Genomic DNA, 16887 nt, shown 5'->3' on the forward strand with positions numbered 1-16887 from the left:
CTCTTGTAATGGACGATATGGCTCCTTGGGCACCGGCAAAATCACAGCATCAGAGCTGATCAGCAGTGAATAACTAGCATGTTTCTGCCTACTTAGCTGAGACAACACATCCAGACGACTGATAGCTGGAGCGTGAGGTCCCATGCTCGTTTCTTGCAGACCACTGCTGCAGAGCAGCGTGCTCAGGTCTGCCGTGTATAGCAGTGCGTGCAACAGAGACATGCTGCTCCAGGAAGGCACTTGTCAAATGCAAATACTATCACAGGCAAATTCCTCCTCAAACTTCTACAGGGAGAGCTATGTGCAAAAAAAGTCTAGCAAGGCAGAGAAACACTCTTGAAACTTTATGTTTTTCTTCCTTTAAAGCTATCTCTGGTGTTCAGCTATTTCCATACACATACTCCTTGTCTAGGATAGAATATAATGCACAGGATGAAATGTCAAAAAGCAGCCACTGCATTCAGCATGCTCAACAGTAATTTCTTTTATAGCCTGTGCAACTATGTCTTATTTTGTGCTTGATATAGCAAATGTTACTAGTGTCCAGCCAGCACCTTACTGATTTTTAAAAACAGATGGAGAAAGAAGTACTGCAAGCTGCTTTTATGTTGTCTACAGGATGCCCTCAGTGCTTTGCAAATGCCTGGGAGTCCTAAGTAGCGGGCAGGAATTGGCATCCCCTGTTTACACGTGGGAAAACAGAAGTAAAAGAGTTTATGGCTCCTGTTTCCAAAAGCAGTCGCTAGCTTTGGGTCTCTGTCTTTTTGGTGCCAAACTGCGAGAGTTTTTAATGTTCTGGCATGTGTGCAGAACAAAGAGCAAGTGTTCACTAGTTTAACTGGTTTGACTTGTACACAGCTCTGTTGAAAAGGTACCTTGGTGTGAAGTCTGTGTAGCGCAGTGAAGAAGCAGATGTTCCCTCCATCCTCATTGCCCATCAGGTCTGGATTTTAGAAGTGCCCCAGTTGAAGCCAACAGTGTTTGCAGTGTCCAGTGCCGCTGAGAGCTAGGCCAGGTGTTAGATCAAATGTCTGGAGCTGAGCGTGTAACATTTTTTCAGATGTGCTTCTCAGTGATTTTTTTCCAGACAGATGCGGGAAGTCTGTGGTAGAGCTGGGAACAGAGCCTGTTCCTGTGCTGTGAGAGGCTGTGCGTCTGACAAGACACAGGCATGGCCCTACAAAGTAAATGTTGTGATTTCATGGCTGGAGCTGAATGACACCCGACAGTTGCACCAGGGGATTTTATTTTTCCCCTCCCTGTCTCCAGATTCACAGGCATTCACACTGTGGCTAAAGCCTCGGAACCTCTGAAATTCAACGGGAGTAGTTTGGTGCATAATTTTGGGTCAGTTATACCAGTGCATCTTTGTACTCTTGTTTCTGTGTGCAGCTCAGTTATAAGATATCCTTAATGGAGGATAACCAGGCAGAAAGGGTCAGGGAGCTGGTGAGATACAGGTGAAAAGCACATCGTAGGGCTAAGCTTAATACCAGCTTGCACGGAGGAGTGTTTTACACCAGGAGCAGTCTGTTGACTGCAATAGCATGTAATAAGCTGCTTCCTGAGCTGGAGAATGAAGTGAGGACTGGGCTTATGGGTGCGTGATAGATGCTGTGGCTTTGCTTGCTTGGCTGAGTTGTCCAGAAGAATCATGCTTTTCTTTCTTTTTTAACTCATTAATTGAGCTTATCCATGAGTGAGAGCTTGTCATATTCTGTGTCTGAATGTCATGTCCTCTGCCAGTGCTGGTGGTAAGGCAAACCCTGAGCACACTGCTAGAACTGCCAGGCCTTGGCAATGCCTCACTGGCCTGTCCACAGCTGGGCAACACTTGGAAGGGATGGCCACACCATTGTGGTGTTGACTGCACATCCAGCTCCCTGCTGGTCTGTCTTTTCAATGTTTACATGAGTGTGACTCCACAGCACAAATTTTTCTGGCCTGCTGTTAGCATGAGTTCATGCTGAAAGCTTGCTTTCGCAGGACATTGTCTTTTATTTGTTTAAAATGTGCTGTTTCCATAGGTTGCACCTGCTCTCAAGGATACTACCCATGGGTAAACATGGAGAAGGCACAAAGCCAGCACCACAAGTGCAGTTTCCATGGGAAATGCAGGCAGGTATATCTATACACATAATAAAATGCTAGGCTCTGTATGACTGCTCTGTTCCCCTGCTCTGGGATGTGGTGAGAAGCACCTAGCCTCTGATAGCAGAGAGGGCCCTGGTCTCCAGAGTGGTGAGATGACTTGGGTGGCTGAGCTCCCTGAAAAAAGCAGTTTAAACCACATCCCAATCAACCCTCTGCCAGTACAGGTCAGAAATTGTAGCTTTTCTTGAGTTGAAACTTCAGTCAGACTTGATTTTCTTTTCATTTCTGTTTTAGAAAATGCCAAATATTGAGCTGTCATGAGTCAAAATGTAGCAAGAGGAATTTCAGACTGAAAAGCAGGACTTGCACTTTCCATTTAGAAGGGAAACTGGGATTTTTTTTCAGCAAAATTGCTTCCATGGAAAAAGGTTGTTGGAGAACATTCTGGTTGAAAGTAATTCAGCCATCTGCCATAAGAATGGACTTGGCAGTTCTGGATTAACAGTTGGACTTGATCTCAAAAGTCTTTTCCAGCCTCTGTGATTCTAAGAGGTGAAAACCCCTCAGACCCTTCCCACTGTGAATATACAGGATTTTCTGCAGTAAAAGCCTGAATCTTTCACTTGTGATTGAAGCCATTTTTTTTTTTTTTTTTTTAAATCATTATCATCATCACTGAAACACTTAAACACGAGGAGTTTGGGTGCAACTAGCCAATACAGGGCAGGGAGCAATCATGAGCTGGCAACTGGCTGGAATCAGTGACCTAATCAGCTATTTCCCTCTCTAATTGCTATGATTCTACGGCTTAAAGAGTTGCACAACATGTATTTTAGTTGGAACAAGACACCATTATTGAGTAAAGTGCATAATAATTGTGCTTCAGAAGGTGAAATAAACGTCTATCACCAGGCACTTTAATCCATCATCGTACTTTGCTAAATTACTGAAATTGCACTACATTCAATACTTAAATTACTTGTAATAAAGTGATTGCTGAACTGAAACTCACAAAGAGATGTCTAGTACCTAAATTTGTTTCCCTAATTGACAAATTTAGGCTTTGATCTAGGGAGGGAGGAGCACCCACAGCCCTCATTTCAGCTGACAGGGATGGAGGGCATGTAGCTCCTTGCACAGGCAGAGTCTTCTAGCGCAGAAGGTTCCAGCCTGCATGAAGTACCTCTGATTTCCTATGGCTTTCAAGTCCTCGCTTAGGTCACTGGATAGATTTGTTTCACCTACATTTACAAAAACATTAGATTTTGATACAAACCTTTCTGGTAATGATATACCACTTGAAGAAATTGCAGAGCAATATAAGCACTGGCCATTCAATAATTAATAACCTATTTTGCAGACTGGGATAAGTGATTTGACCAAGTAAACATAGCATGAAGGAAAAAGGGATGCTCCTTTTCCTGGATCTCCAATGGCGCTTCAGGCATACCCACAACTTTCCTTGTTTCTTCTTCCTGCATTCCCTCCTCCCTACAGCATTTTAGGTGGCAGAAAGCAAAACTGAAATCAGACCTCTTGGTTTCAGCTCCTGAATATGACAGTTAGATCAGGCCCGCCTAGAAAAGCATTGCTTTTTTGGTTTAGATTGTATTCCAGAGGTGTTAATAAACGTTAAAAAATAATTAACTGATGCTAAACTAAACTCTGCTGGTTTTTTTAAAAAACATTTAGCTAATGTATGTGGTCACATGGGAGGATACATAGAAATTCTTTCCACAGGCCAAATTATATCCTTTTGCAAAGGTGTATAACTCCTTTCTCATCAGACTGAGTGAACAGCTGAGGAAATATCTGTTTTATATAGGGAAAAACATTTTGCGGTTATATGGAAATGATCGTTTGATTATAGTTTACAAGAGTTTTATTAATGACTCCGGTCCTTGGAAAATTGACGTTCTGAAGACCAAAACCTTCTTTTCTTTCTCAGGGGTTTTCCTAGCCTAGCTCAGAACAGATCTTTAAGAAATTTAATTGCAGCATGTTAGAATTTCACTTTGGAAGAGAAACACACGCTCCATCCAGGAAACACTGAATGCAAGTCCTCTCTTGATGTTTCCATGGCCTCAGCCAAAGGGATGAAACCTTTCTTCATGGCAGGTGACATAATCTGTAGGGTTTATTGACTCTCTTAACAAAGTATCAAACACTCTCCTAGATATTTTTCTGCTTTTTCTTTACATGAAAGGAGAGGTGAATGTCTCCTTCATCAGCAGTCAGTATATAACATACTTACATGCTGTAAGGTCTATTAAAAAAGTTTCAATAAGCTAAGTAAATATGAGGAATTCTGATGGGAAGGAATTACAGCCGTCCATTTCTTTCTTCCAAAATAAATATGCGAGTTAATCTGAAGAAGTGAAGAGTGCCAAATATTCATCCTACGTGCTAAAGTGAGTCATGGTGAAGGTAGACAGTTTTATAGTGCAATTTCTTTACTTGTGCTGGAAATGGATAGCTTCCAAGTGACACTTACGAAACAATTAGCTGTTCAAGGATAATCAGATTTGTATGAAAATGTAAAGATAAGCGATTTAGCTGTGATCTCAGCTGGAAAGTGACTGAGGGTGGTGGGCCATACACCACAGCAAAGAACCCCTTTCTTTTACTAAATGGCACTTTTGCTGAAATGTGCTGGATTCAAGCAAGTAACGGCTCCCTTGACTTTCATCGCTAAGATGACACTCGACTGATTTGCATCATTAGGGATCCTTGCTGATGGCTGAACTGCTTTGCATATAAATGAAACCTAACCTGAACAGCTGTTCAACTGGTGGATGTGAAGGATTTACAGTTCTGGATCAGGTCCCTGCCCACCACCAGTCTCTGAGGGAACCCTGCTCCGGACTGCTGGAAAACATGTAATGTTTCGTATCTACATGCCTGGAGCTTGGGCAAGGGCAGACGTTGGGGATTCAGGTGGCCAAAAGAACTCTTGAAGACTTTTTACATTTTAAAGTTAAAATGCTGATTTTTCAGTCCTGCCCGCTCCCTTGAAATTGTCGTGTGTGGGGTGGAAGAGTGAAGTGCTTTTTTACTCTCCATGTGTTGCAGACTTGTGTGAGTGCCTAGAAAGATGATGCTACAGAGGTAAGGACCCAGCCAGCCAACCTCCATCATGCCTGGGGCAATCAGACTTTGACTGCCGGTACTCCCCATCCCTACGGATTTGCCAGCCCACACTCAGCTCTGGAAATACATGCGCCCCCTCTATGACTGTACAGTGTCAAGACAGTTGCATGGAGAGGGGTAGCACTGACAGCATAGCAAAGGCTCATCCTGCATCTTGAGGTGTTGCCTGTGGCTTCTCCAGAGAACTCTTCTGCTACCTCCACAATCTGCTCATGTCCAAATTGCCTAGGGTCAGGGTAAGGCAGTAGGGAAGTCGGGAGAGTCTGGGGGGGGGGGGTCTCTGTCACTCCAGTGCCTGTCTGTATCAGTCCACGGTCCATCGAGGTGTTTGTCCTTATGTCCCTGTTCAGTGGACCTCTCTGTGTTGTTGGCCATGTGTTTCTCCTTAGAGTGTGCTCTATCTGCTCTGCCTCTGCAAATGCTCTTTGTAGAGGAAGTGGGAGAAAATGTGATGATGGCTTCCTGACCCCAGCCTCGCTTGAGCTGTATGGGAAGGCCCCTTAGGAAACTTTTTTTGGTGATATTTTCAGCTTAGTTTCCAAAGCCCTGGAGGCCTGGCTAAGACTGGTAGGCAGCCAAGCCTTGAGTGACTATTCATCTGCCTGAACCCTCCCTAAAGATTTGCTTGTCTGGAGCAAACCACATTGTCAAGGGCATTGTTAATGATGTGTCAGAGATAAGAGTAGCTCTCAACCCTGGGAGATTCAGAGAGCCTTGAGACAGTTTGGATCCTTGGCCAAAGCACCAGGGAGACATATATCCCTAGAGCAGAGGTGGTGGTGTCCTAAAATCCAAGGACTGGAGAACACCTGCACTCTGTTTAATGTCAGAGCTATCACTGCCAGTGGTTGAATTCAGAAAAATATTTAGAGGGTTTCCAAGAAAGCATTTGTAGATTTGGATGTACAGTCCAGTAAAAACGTTTGGTCTCTTCACAATGCTTGTGCTGCATACAAAGCATCTTGGTCTTGAAAGGATGCTTTAACACTGCTTATTCCTCCGCTGAAGCTGGCAGAAAGGTGAATGAGCACCGTGACCCTGTTGGCTGTGCAATAAATCCCTGATGATACGACGGTTCTGGGATAAAATCAGGCACCTGGCACCTCTGCAGAGACTGTGAAGTGTAGAGCTGTACTGATGGCAAAATCCTCCAGATGCTGCTTATTGTGGAGGCAGAACTCAACCTGTTAGAAACATATCCTCCTTTCCTGAATGTGGTTGGTTTTATCTCCAGGTTAAGAGGGTGTTGAGATCCCAGATGCAAGAGGAAGCTGTTTGGCTTTCAGAGCTTTGTTTACTTATATAAGGCCTAACAAACGTGGTTGTTAAGGCCCCCTAGGAGGTCTTTCTTATGAAGCTAGGGGCTATTGGATTAGGCAAATGAGAGCCAGAGATTTGCCTAATAGCTTGACAGGCCATGAGAGATTAGACTCTTGTGGACTGGTGTAAACTTGTGGGACAGAGGTGCTGTGGTGTGGGTCTCTTCTTAGCCTGGATAAATGCCTTGTCGATGTGGGTTAATCTTGTTTGCTTTGTCTTCCGTAATGCTGCGTTACAGGACACAACCTCCGCCAATTTAATCACTGCTGGAATTGAATTGTAGGCTTTTGTTTCATGCGTGCACCTCCTTGATTGGGCAGCACTTTCAGCATTACAGGGGTCAGTGATTAACAGTAATTTTTAACTTACATTCGTTCGAGCTCCTGAAATGGTTGCTCCTTTGGGACCAAAGGTTCAATTGCAGCTGGCTGAAGGCAGGTCTCTCTGGGGAGACTCCACTGCTTCCCGTGTGCTGTGGATCCATGGTTCCACGCTCCTTTTTCAAACACTGATATTTACCATGTCTCTCCCTCCCCAGATAACCTAGATCCCCTTCCCCTGAGCTGGGATCCTGCCCTGTCATTATTCTGTACCCAAGGCAGCCTGCCAGCACTGGAACAGCACCTTGTGAAGCCTGAAGGACACCCCCAGGGAGCACCCACACCCCCCTCACTGGCAGGCTCTGACACCTTTCATTTGATCGAAAGTGGGAGTCAGTGGTGACTGTCCTCAAAGGCAAGTGGGCAGTTAGCGGTAGGACTGAAGTGCCAGGGCTGTTAAGGGATTGTAAAGAAAGTGGGCATGGGACTCCCTGTTCATGGGTCCCTTTACCTTGGCCTGATGGGCTGGAGGGCTCTGAGTGTGCAGGGTTTATAAAGCATCACGTCTTCTGCAGCACCTCTCGCTTCTCCTGGCCAACCCAGAGGAAAACAGCTATCTATCTCTGCTGGACCGGGTTTGCTCCCAGGACACAGGCCGTGTTTGTCTCCTTATGGTGCAGGGTCCATCCCACCCAGCCCCAGGTTTATCACACTCTAGATGTCTTCACATTTCCTCACTCCGTGTCTTCCCCTTGTTCTTCTCCCTACAAGTACTGCAAGAGCCCAGCAGCACTGTGTCTGACACAGGAGCTGGGGTCAAAATGCCTGCAGGCACTGGGGACACACAGCCCTGAGTCTTGCTTGATGGATGCTTGTCAGAGCTAAGGGAGCCAGGAAGATTCACTGCAGGGCATTCCTGGGTCTGGAGGCAGCCTCCCCCACAGCCGATTAGCATCTGCAAGGCACTGGAGGGGTCAGTGCAGGTGGCGGGGAGAGCTCAAGCCAGTCCCTTTTGCCCCACAATGGGCGGTGTCTTGCTCAGTTGTGTAAATTGCCCATGCTCTCTGGGGGGTCATAGGCCCAAATTGCTCCTTAGAAAGCCCCTTAGAAAGCCCTCCTGTCCCCACTCAGCACAGGGCTCACCCCCCAGCACGGCCCCCCAGCCCTGCGCCGAGCAGGTGGCAGAGCTGGATGGACATGGACAGCATGTCGGTGGTGCTGGAGCACCAGGTGACAGCTTCCCATCTGCAGTGACAGGGGACAGGCTGCCTTGTGTGCGTGTGCTAATGGCAGCTACCTGGGCTCAAAAACTGCAGGGACAATGGTGTGAAAAAGTGCCCTAGGTCTTGCAGGTGAGAAAAGCTGCAGGTGCCAAAAGGGTTGTAAATAGAGACCTTGCAGGCTGGTCCTTCACTAACACATCCCCAGGACAGCATGGAGTCTCCCTGGGTGGATGGAAAGAGCTGCAGAGCAGTGGAGTGTTGTGGGGGTAACAGCAAGACCCTCATCAGGTGCACGCAGCGTGGCCAGCTGTGCCGCCCACAGGGTGCTGGGCCACGTCAGGCCCTGGGACTTTCCCAGTTGTCCCACTATGTGAAATGCCATCCACCTCCCATCCACTTCTCTGTGTCTTCCTTACCGTACAGGGACTGGGAAGTTTTAAATTGCGATGTGAGCGCAGAGGGGAGAAGCTCTCAGGAGCGGGTGTGCAATGGGGGATTTTCCCTCTGTTCTGCAGACCCGCACTGCTTCCCTGGCTCCGCTCTTCCCACACCACAGCACCCACCCCTGGGCGAGACTGAAGCTGGGAACCAAAAGCTGGCCAGCACAGAGCCCAGAACACACCAGGGCATCCACGATACAATCTCAAAAGAACCTGTGCCAGCTTATACATTGTCTGTGGAGTGGGACCTGGCAGAAAGAAGCACAGCCAGCCTCCATGGAGGTGGCAAAAGCTTGGGACTGGAGCAGTGAGAGGGAAGGTTCGCCCCGCACACGCGTTACTGCCTGCGCTCCTCCGTGCCACAGCTTAGTCACGGCTGACCCAGGCGAGTGGCTTCGGAGAACACAGCTGGGAGAGCGGGCTTGTACGGGTTGAAATCAGCTCTGCTCAGGGCAGAAAGGCTTCGTCTGTTCTGGACCTCCCCTGCTACCAGGCAGACGCTGCGCTCTGGCTGCAGACTGAGATACGAGCCAAGTGAACCTAACTGCGCCCTGCCGCAGGCTAGCTTTGCACAGCTCGGGAGGCACAGCGGTGGTCTAATGCACTTTATTACAGCTCTTTATTATCAGACTCTACTAATGAATTCTACAAATGTGCAAAACCCTGCATGACAAAGAAGCCCTTGATCTTCTTCCACACCCTTCTTTGCTTCTAACCTCTGGAACGTTTCCTGCTGTAGCTGAGTCCCACCTGAGATAGACAGCACAGCTCAGCAGATGCCAAAAGGTGCGTGCTCCCGCAGCAAGCTGGCTGAGCTTGGGCGCTTCCTCGCCTAAGATCCCACTGCTGGGTCTTGCACGGGGAGGAAGCATTGCTTTTCACCAAGCCAGGAGCTAGCTTGCATTTTGGCCGGAGCTCATTTAATCGTGTTCTCTGGTAGCAGCCTCTGCTTTGTGTGGCAGTCCCAAGAGATTCCTGGGTTGGGGCAAAGAGAGCAATTGCTATATAACTGATAGAGCTGTGCCTATTACTCATGCTCCCACAGCCATCATTCCTCAAGCACAAAAGCTTCTGCCATCCTTCCTTCCCTAGGCACGGGAGCCTGACGGAACAGTGCCCTGAACTTTTATACGCACTGACCCTGCAAGGAAGAGGAGAAGGAAGGAGAGGGCTCCTACTGCCCTGGGCATGATGCTGGGCAGCCCAGGGCACCTATGAGAGAAGTCAGTGTTTTTTCAGTCTGAGTGCTAGCCTTTATAGACAGAATAAAATATCATGCAGAGGACTGTTTATATATTGCCTGTGACTTTTGCATGTCTTAAATTTAAGAGTTTACAAATTGCATAGTTGTGGGCTAGCCTTTCTGCCTAGCAGACGGCTATTGAGTTCCCAGAAAGAAGTTCTTTGGCCACCTCCATCTGTACTGCCCAAATGGCTGTAGAAGAAATACCCTGGGAAGAGAACCTGTCACACTGTCCATCACTGAATACAGTGGGCTCTTACCTCTTGCTGTGCCTTTAGAGACCACTTTGTTCTCCAATTCCTTTTATTTAACTGGCTCTGTCTTTACTTGTTGGAGTCCTTGTACTTAGACAAGATGCAAATTTTACATAATAAAAGGGTTGCCTAATAGCCGGCAGTGTATCCTGCTGCTCCCTGTCTCCTGTTGCTGAAAATGAAACAGACGTAAAATTAGGAGCTGAATGTCTCTGCATCTGGGGGTCCTTCTGCATAGCTGGAAATGAGAGTTTAAGATGTGTCCTTTTCCCAGGAACAGCAAAGGGTCCAAGAAATTATAAACCTTAACAAACTTTTGTCCAGAGAATTTTGCTTAAATACTGTAAATCACGCTGGATGTGTACATTTTTGCTCATAGCTTTCCTTGCTTCTCTTGACTGCATGCTCCAGTAAAATCCCTGACCCTTCACTAAGAAATGCTTTTGAATACTCCATCCCCACCTACGCTTTTGGACCCCTAAGAGGGATAAGCAAACAGAAGGGAAGGTTCACTGCAAGCAGAAAAGAAGTCAGTGATTTTCCTTCACCACAGGAGATTTCATGCAATTCGGCATCTGCAGGCCCTAGTGCTGTTTTGCCTTGAGTAACTCATGTTCCTGGGCATGGTGTCCAGGCAGAACCAAGTCCTGGTCCACAGCAATTCACACTGGTATTTCTTGTCTTGCCATGCCCTAGTCCACATCTATCTCTTTGCAACAGGCTTCCAACTGCTTGGCTTCACCTTAGGGTGGCAATCACATGAAGAGGCTGTACTAAGTGAATTGAATTTGTCTCAAGTGAATTGAGCAGCAGACCCTCTCGGGTGAATGGTCTGAGCTTGTGTTTAAAAGCTCACTGCGAAAAGTAGTATCCATGGCTGATTGAGCCCATGGTGTATCCTGTAAATCTGCACTTCCCCGCTGTATTTGAGAACACTGGGTGTTGGGGAAACCTTGAGAACTGTAAGTGGAGAAGGAGCCCCATTAATTCCTGTCTAGACTGGCTTCTGAGCCCAGGTTCCAGAGATGAAAGGGCACTTTATTAAGACAGGGCATAAATCCACCCTGCCAACAAGTCCACACTCCTCTGGATTATTTACACCTCTCTCCCTCCCTCTGGTCATTGCCTGTCCCTATATAATCTACATTAAAGTTCTGACAGGATTAAGCCAATATATCTTAAGCTTTAAATATCAGGCTCTGTGTGCTTTCGTTTCCACTGTGTCACAAAAAAGACTTCATGTTTTTACAGATAGACTGGAGGGGGGAAAAAAAAAAGTACATGTCTAAGGAAAAGAGCTTGTTGTCGCGACTAAGAGATAAAATGTGTGCTTAGAAGATTTTACTGCAAATGTGGCCTTTGCTGCACCTACAGCTCCTCTCCCTGATGCGTCTGGCTCCCTGTGTCACTGAGGGCCAGCCAGGGGCTGTATGAATGGGGCCATCTGGGCCCTGAACATCACCTTTCTAGATGAGGGGTGACAGCCCGAGGCCAGGCTACAGCCCCTTTCTTATGCAGGACTGTTCTGGCTTGCAGCGTTGTGCTCAGCTGCGAGGGACTGAGGGGGTGCGGAGGGCAGGGGTGGTTTTGGACGGAGGCTCTGAGGAGGACAGGCTTTTTTCCTTCAGAGATCTTACAACTCTTCATTGCTATTGAGGTTTTGCTCCTTTATTTTTTTTTCCTTCAGAGATCTTACAACTCTTCATTGCTATTGAGGTTTTGCTCCTTTATTTTCTGTCCTTGGAAACCTTCTATAGATTGTCCGTGGGTTTTTTGGTGCTTATGGAAAGAGCTGCAGTGCTGTAGTAGATCCTGTCATCTCATGTTTTCATGGGCTTCCCCACCTTCCCTTGCAGCCAGGCAATGGAGAGCAAACAGTGCTCACGGAAAAGAGCCTCAAAAGGACTTCAGCACAGCTATATTTTTAGGCTGAACGTGTAAAATGTGCATTCACTGTATGAGCATCTGTGCAACTCCTGACTCACGGTTCAGTTCTGGTGCAGGTCCTGTGCAGCCATAGGACTGAGGGGTGGGGGGTATAGCGGTGTGGAGTGCTAGTGAGGTGGGTGCTGTGCACTGAAACGAAAGGCAGGCAAGGTGCCTAAAGCTACAGTCAGCAAAATTTCTGGGTGACATGGAAGAGCTGCAGCCTGCAAGGTGACATCCAGGCACTACTGCAAGACTGGAGTTCATGCTTCACAGGCATGTGTGTGTCACCAGTAGCAGGGCAGATCAAGACTTTGGCAAGAGTGACTAATACTTTGGATTAATTTGTTTGAAAGAAAAAATAAGTTCAGGAGCACATTCTGAGGCAGGAATACCTTTCTGTTGCAGGCTCCATGCATTTTCACTGTTGCTTTATACATCCAATGTGGTAACAGTATGTGATGATAGAGCTGCACGACGCTCAGAGCTGTGTGACTTAAAGACATGCTGCAGATTTCAGCACATTGTAGCAATGACAGGCTAAGGAAAGGATGCTGCTGAAAGGACAATCTGAATTTTTGTGCAGCCAGAGATCTCCATAGCATCAAAGTCTGCTCAGGCCTGCATTTCAGCTGACTGCAGTGCTTGCTATCCTTTTGTACTCATTTTCTGTTGCATTTTTAGCAAATGAGCTTACTGGCATGGTCAGTTTTAAGTCATTAGCAAATTTTTACCTAAAGCCAGTTTGAAACCTATAAAAAGGACCATTTGAAGTGTTTCCAAAATTTGCATTCATTTAGCCAAAGAAATCATGACACCTGACTTAGGTGTCCAATCCAGCATAACAAGGCTGCTCTAATTTTTGAATATCAAGCGTTTGCACTGAACTTGCAAAACTGTTTCCAAACCAAGGCTCAGTCAGTCTACAGAAATATTTCAAATAGGTATACGAAAATAAATCAAAAGCTGTTCACATACCTGAAGAAAAAAGATCACAGAATATATTATTCAGCAGCACCTTTCTTATTTACAGAACAACCATTCTTTTCAGCAGCATTAAAGGTCAGCATCGTCTCCCCATTAAACACCCAGCTTTGTCTCTCTGTGTGCTGCAGCAGCTGGCAGTGCAGGTAAAACACCTTGAGTTTTGCCTTTTTGACTTTACTGTTGAGTTTATTGTTAGATATTTGGGGGCCTTAGTAAACAATAGTTATTAAACAGTTTCTATCCTTTCCTTTCTAGCAGCTGTCTCTGAGCTGGAAGAGTGCGGTACATTCCCCACATCCTTTCTGATCATACAGAAAAATTCCCTGTGCCTTACCATTTTTTTCATTCCCAGGTTTGTGTCAGGATGAACAGAGTGCTCCAGAGCTCCAGGATGCAATTGAGCACAAGCCGGAATAAGACAAGAGCCTTATTGAGCCTGTCCCAGCCAGGAGTCTGTCCCCGCCAAGCCCGTCGGGCACACACCATCATCCCCTGTGTGGGCAGAGCACGTGGCGGCTGCTGGATGCAGGGATGGGGCATGCTGCATTTGTGTTACAGACAGAGCTGGAGCAATAGGCTTTTGTATAGCAGAAATAGCCCACAGAGTCCCAGAATTACTTCCCACTGGCTTCCCTTTGGTTCATCAGTTTCAGTATCTTGGTGGGTAGAGTCAGCAACGTGTCTTAGAAGCCATCTGTTACTCTGGCCTGGGAGAGAAGGCTGAAATACTCAAAAGTAGACAGTGTAGGGAGAAAAATCTCTACAAAGCAGCAGATTTTTTTTCCATTTTATGGAGCATATTTTCACATTTCCACTAGTCTAAACTCTCCAGGAATTTTTGCAGGAACAGGCTCAGTTTCATGTTAAGTCTCTTGCTTTTCCAGCTTTTTATACGGAGACTACTGCAACAGAATTGGAAGACAGTATTATATGTGTAAGGACTAAGTCACTATTTACCTGCATGACTTTAACCCGATTAACAGTGTCACTAAATCTTTGTGCTCTGTGTTGCGGGCAGTGCTGTGATGGCAGTGTGTGTGAATACACTGGATAGCTTGAAACTGGGAACTGTTGCTAGTGAGCTTGTCACTGTGGCACAGAGCACAGCACAGTGCTCCCAAAATGCAAGGTAATCACCAGGACAGATGGCCCAGGAGGACCATCATCTGACCCTGGTGATACCTGAGCTAGAGAGTTAGACAGCAGCATGAGTGTCCCTGCACCTCCACGTAGTCATGTAGGCAGCTTCGCCATAGACACGCTCTGTGTAACTACTTTGAACTCTGTTCCCAAGCATGAAAGAGAGAGGTTTTCTTATCTAAATACTCAAATCCATCCTCACATAAGGACAGGAGACAGGTTAGTGTGGATCACAGGAATGAAAAGCTTCTCCCAAACTTCCATCCACCAGATGCTCCACTAGTTTTCTTGCACGTACCTAGAATCACCCCTCCTTTCTGCAGTGCGCAGCTCTCCAGCTCCTTACAAACTCAGACAAGTGCTTGGGTACTTCTGTTCTGCAGCAGCTGGAAAAATAACAGGCATTTCCCATGAGAAGTTGTGAAGTAATTAAAAAAATACAGAGAAATTAAACAATAAATGGATAAAAATATAATACTTTCCCATGAAACAAAAGAAATGTTGTGTTATAACCAGCCATCCTTCATCAGATAATACTGCTGATGTAAGAACTCCTGCCAGCTGGCATGTATCCCATCTTTCATTTCCACCAGGAAGTGGGGAGAGAGAAGGAAATGGTTGGGATCCTCCAGGAACATGCTGACATGGAAAACCCCACCACCTTTGTACTGGAAAGATGCTGCAATCACCTCTTCTAAAACAACTTTAAATAAGAGCTGGGGAGAATTATCCACAAGGCACAGAATTCTTGTAAACTTTGCTATCTGGCCAGGTGGGGAGACATTTTTCTCCTCTATTTAACTTGCCTGTTATTTCCTCCTTCTGGCATTTATTAATCTGACTGGTTAACCATTGAGTCCAGCCTGAAAACAGATCTCATCACAAATCCTGTTCTCCATGGTGGACTCGGAAAAGGCTCTGGCTGAACAAACTCACTTCTCCTGTCTTTACTCTGAAGGGGAGAATTAAATGCTGAAGGCAGATGTTTACCATGAAATTCACACTCAAGGTTTCCTGTGTGGAGCAGCTGATAATGCTAGGGACACTAGGATTTCCATTTGTAGACAGGCTCTGTTTTGACAGAGCCCTTCACGATTCATCAACAATTCGGGTGCTTCTGGGCTATGCAATATTCATTGCACCCATCCCACTCCTGATAAACAGATTCAGGAGCCCTAATCACAGGGGTAGTATATTCAATAACCATTGCTCTTTAATTGTTTCTGATTTTTATCTCTTTTTTCCCCCCAAGTTGTTTGGTTTTCTTTTCCTGCAGGAGGATCAGTGTTTCTCTTTGAACTGACTTTTCCTTTCAACATTTATCATTTGGGACTGCTCAAGTGCTGTTTTAGTGCAGAAGCTGCTTGCAAACTATTTGTAGCAGCTGCTTTTTTCGAAGTTTGCTATTTGCAGTGTGTGATCGCTCACTTAAACCACCCGACATTGCCCTTCCTTTCCCAGGCCTCCTGCCTCTGGTTGTCTCGTGTCTGACCCTGACATCCAGCATGCTGCAGGACCACGAAGCCTTAATCCCGGACTGTGAGCAGCATGCTGTGAGTGACTAGTGAGAGGTGAACCACAACCAGGTGTGATGTTCCCAGCTCCAGCGGGACTGTCTGCACGCCCAGGGACTGGCCTTTCTGCCTGGCAGTTTTGCAAAGACAGCCTCTGAGCCCTTGGAAGATATCTGAACACGTGTTTGGGATAGAGGAACAAGTGAAAAATAGCATGAGGCAAAAAGAGAAAGTGAAGCTACAGACTGTTTCCATCAGCAGAGTTGTCATGTCCTATGGTGTGTGTGTGGTTTTATGTAACGTGGGGATAATTACTGGGTGGCTCTTTCCATTTGCATCTGATTATTAAAACCAATAATGCATACATTGGCCTGAAAGTGATTTACATGCACAACTTTTCCTATATGTTGGTAGCCAACAGAGCTGCTTGTGTCTCAGGAACTGCGAAACCCCATGCTGCTGTCACAGTTCCTGTCTAACACACTCTGCGGCTCCTGTTTTTTAATCTCTGCTGGTCCCCACCTGAGTGGTTCCTGGGGGAGAACCTCGCTGCACACCTGGGAGTCCCAGCCGGCAGGATGCAGCCAGGGCAGCTCTGTCAATATTGACTTTGCTGCAGGCTTTGGTGCGCAGTGATGGTTATCTTGTTCGATAGGTAAGATTTAGCCCATTAGCACAAGTGTCTTTGAAGCCATTAAATATACAAAATCGATGGAGTTGAAAAGGTGGGGGTCCTTTCAAATGGTGGCATGTTATCAGCCTGTGCAGGTTACATAGCCCAAGACCTGCACTTTGGACTGCTGGGGTGTGCTGGGTGACAACTATAAATGGGACTTTTGCAGGGTGATTGTGCGCCACACTTGTTTGTTTCCCATATAACTGTCTCCTTCTCTCCCCCTCATCGGGGCACAGCAGTTTGCAGGGTTTTTGCTCCTGGTGTGGCTGTGCAGCCCTGCTTTCCCAGCTCTGGCATCAGACTGGATGAAAACTTTCCATCTGTAGATGTTTGCTTTATGGGAAGGAGCTTTTTGCACAGCATGAGACTTTCCATTTTATTCACGATTGGTTTTGGGCAAACTAATTCAAGGTGAAAAAAATCCTGTCTGTGAGAGCTGACTCCACGGGCATTGGCACCCCAGGGCACGGACAGCCCCCCTCCTGGCTGGAGCCGGACCCCAGGGGCAGGAGTGCTGCCAGCAAGGAGTGGCATTGCAAGTCAGCCTGCAGAGACATGCTGCTCTGGGGAAAGGGGTTATGTTGGCTCAGGTCATGCCAG

At 46.6% G+C, this 16887-nt stretch overlaps 1 long non-coding RNA gene across 2 annotated transcripts in view; it reads left to right on the plus strand.

Moving 5' to 3' along the window:
• LOC130158390 (uncharacterized) overlaps positions 1-15960 on the plus strand; it is a 33735-nt gene extending 17775 nt beyond the window's left edge. For both annotated transcript variants that reach the window (XR_008825274.1, XR_008825275.1), the window contains one exon: positions 13310-15960. This is a non-coding gene — a long non-coding RNA (uncharacterized LOC130158390). The remainder of the gene's footprint in view (positions 1-13309) is intronic.
• The last annotated feature ends 927 nt before the right edge of the window (positions 15961-16887 follow it).

Source organism: Falco biarmicus, chromosome 13, assembly GCF_023638135.1.
Source record: "Falco biarmicus isolate bFalBia1 chromosome 13, bFalBia1.pri, whole genome shotgun sequence".
Lineage (NCBI taxonomy): Eukaryota > Metazoa > Chordata > Aves > Falconiformes > Falconidae > Falco > Falco biarmicus.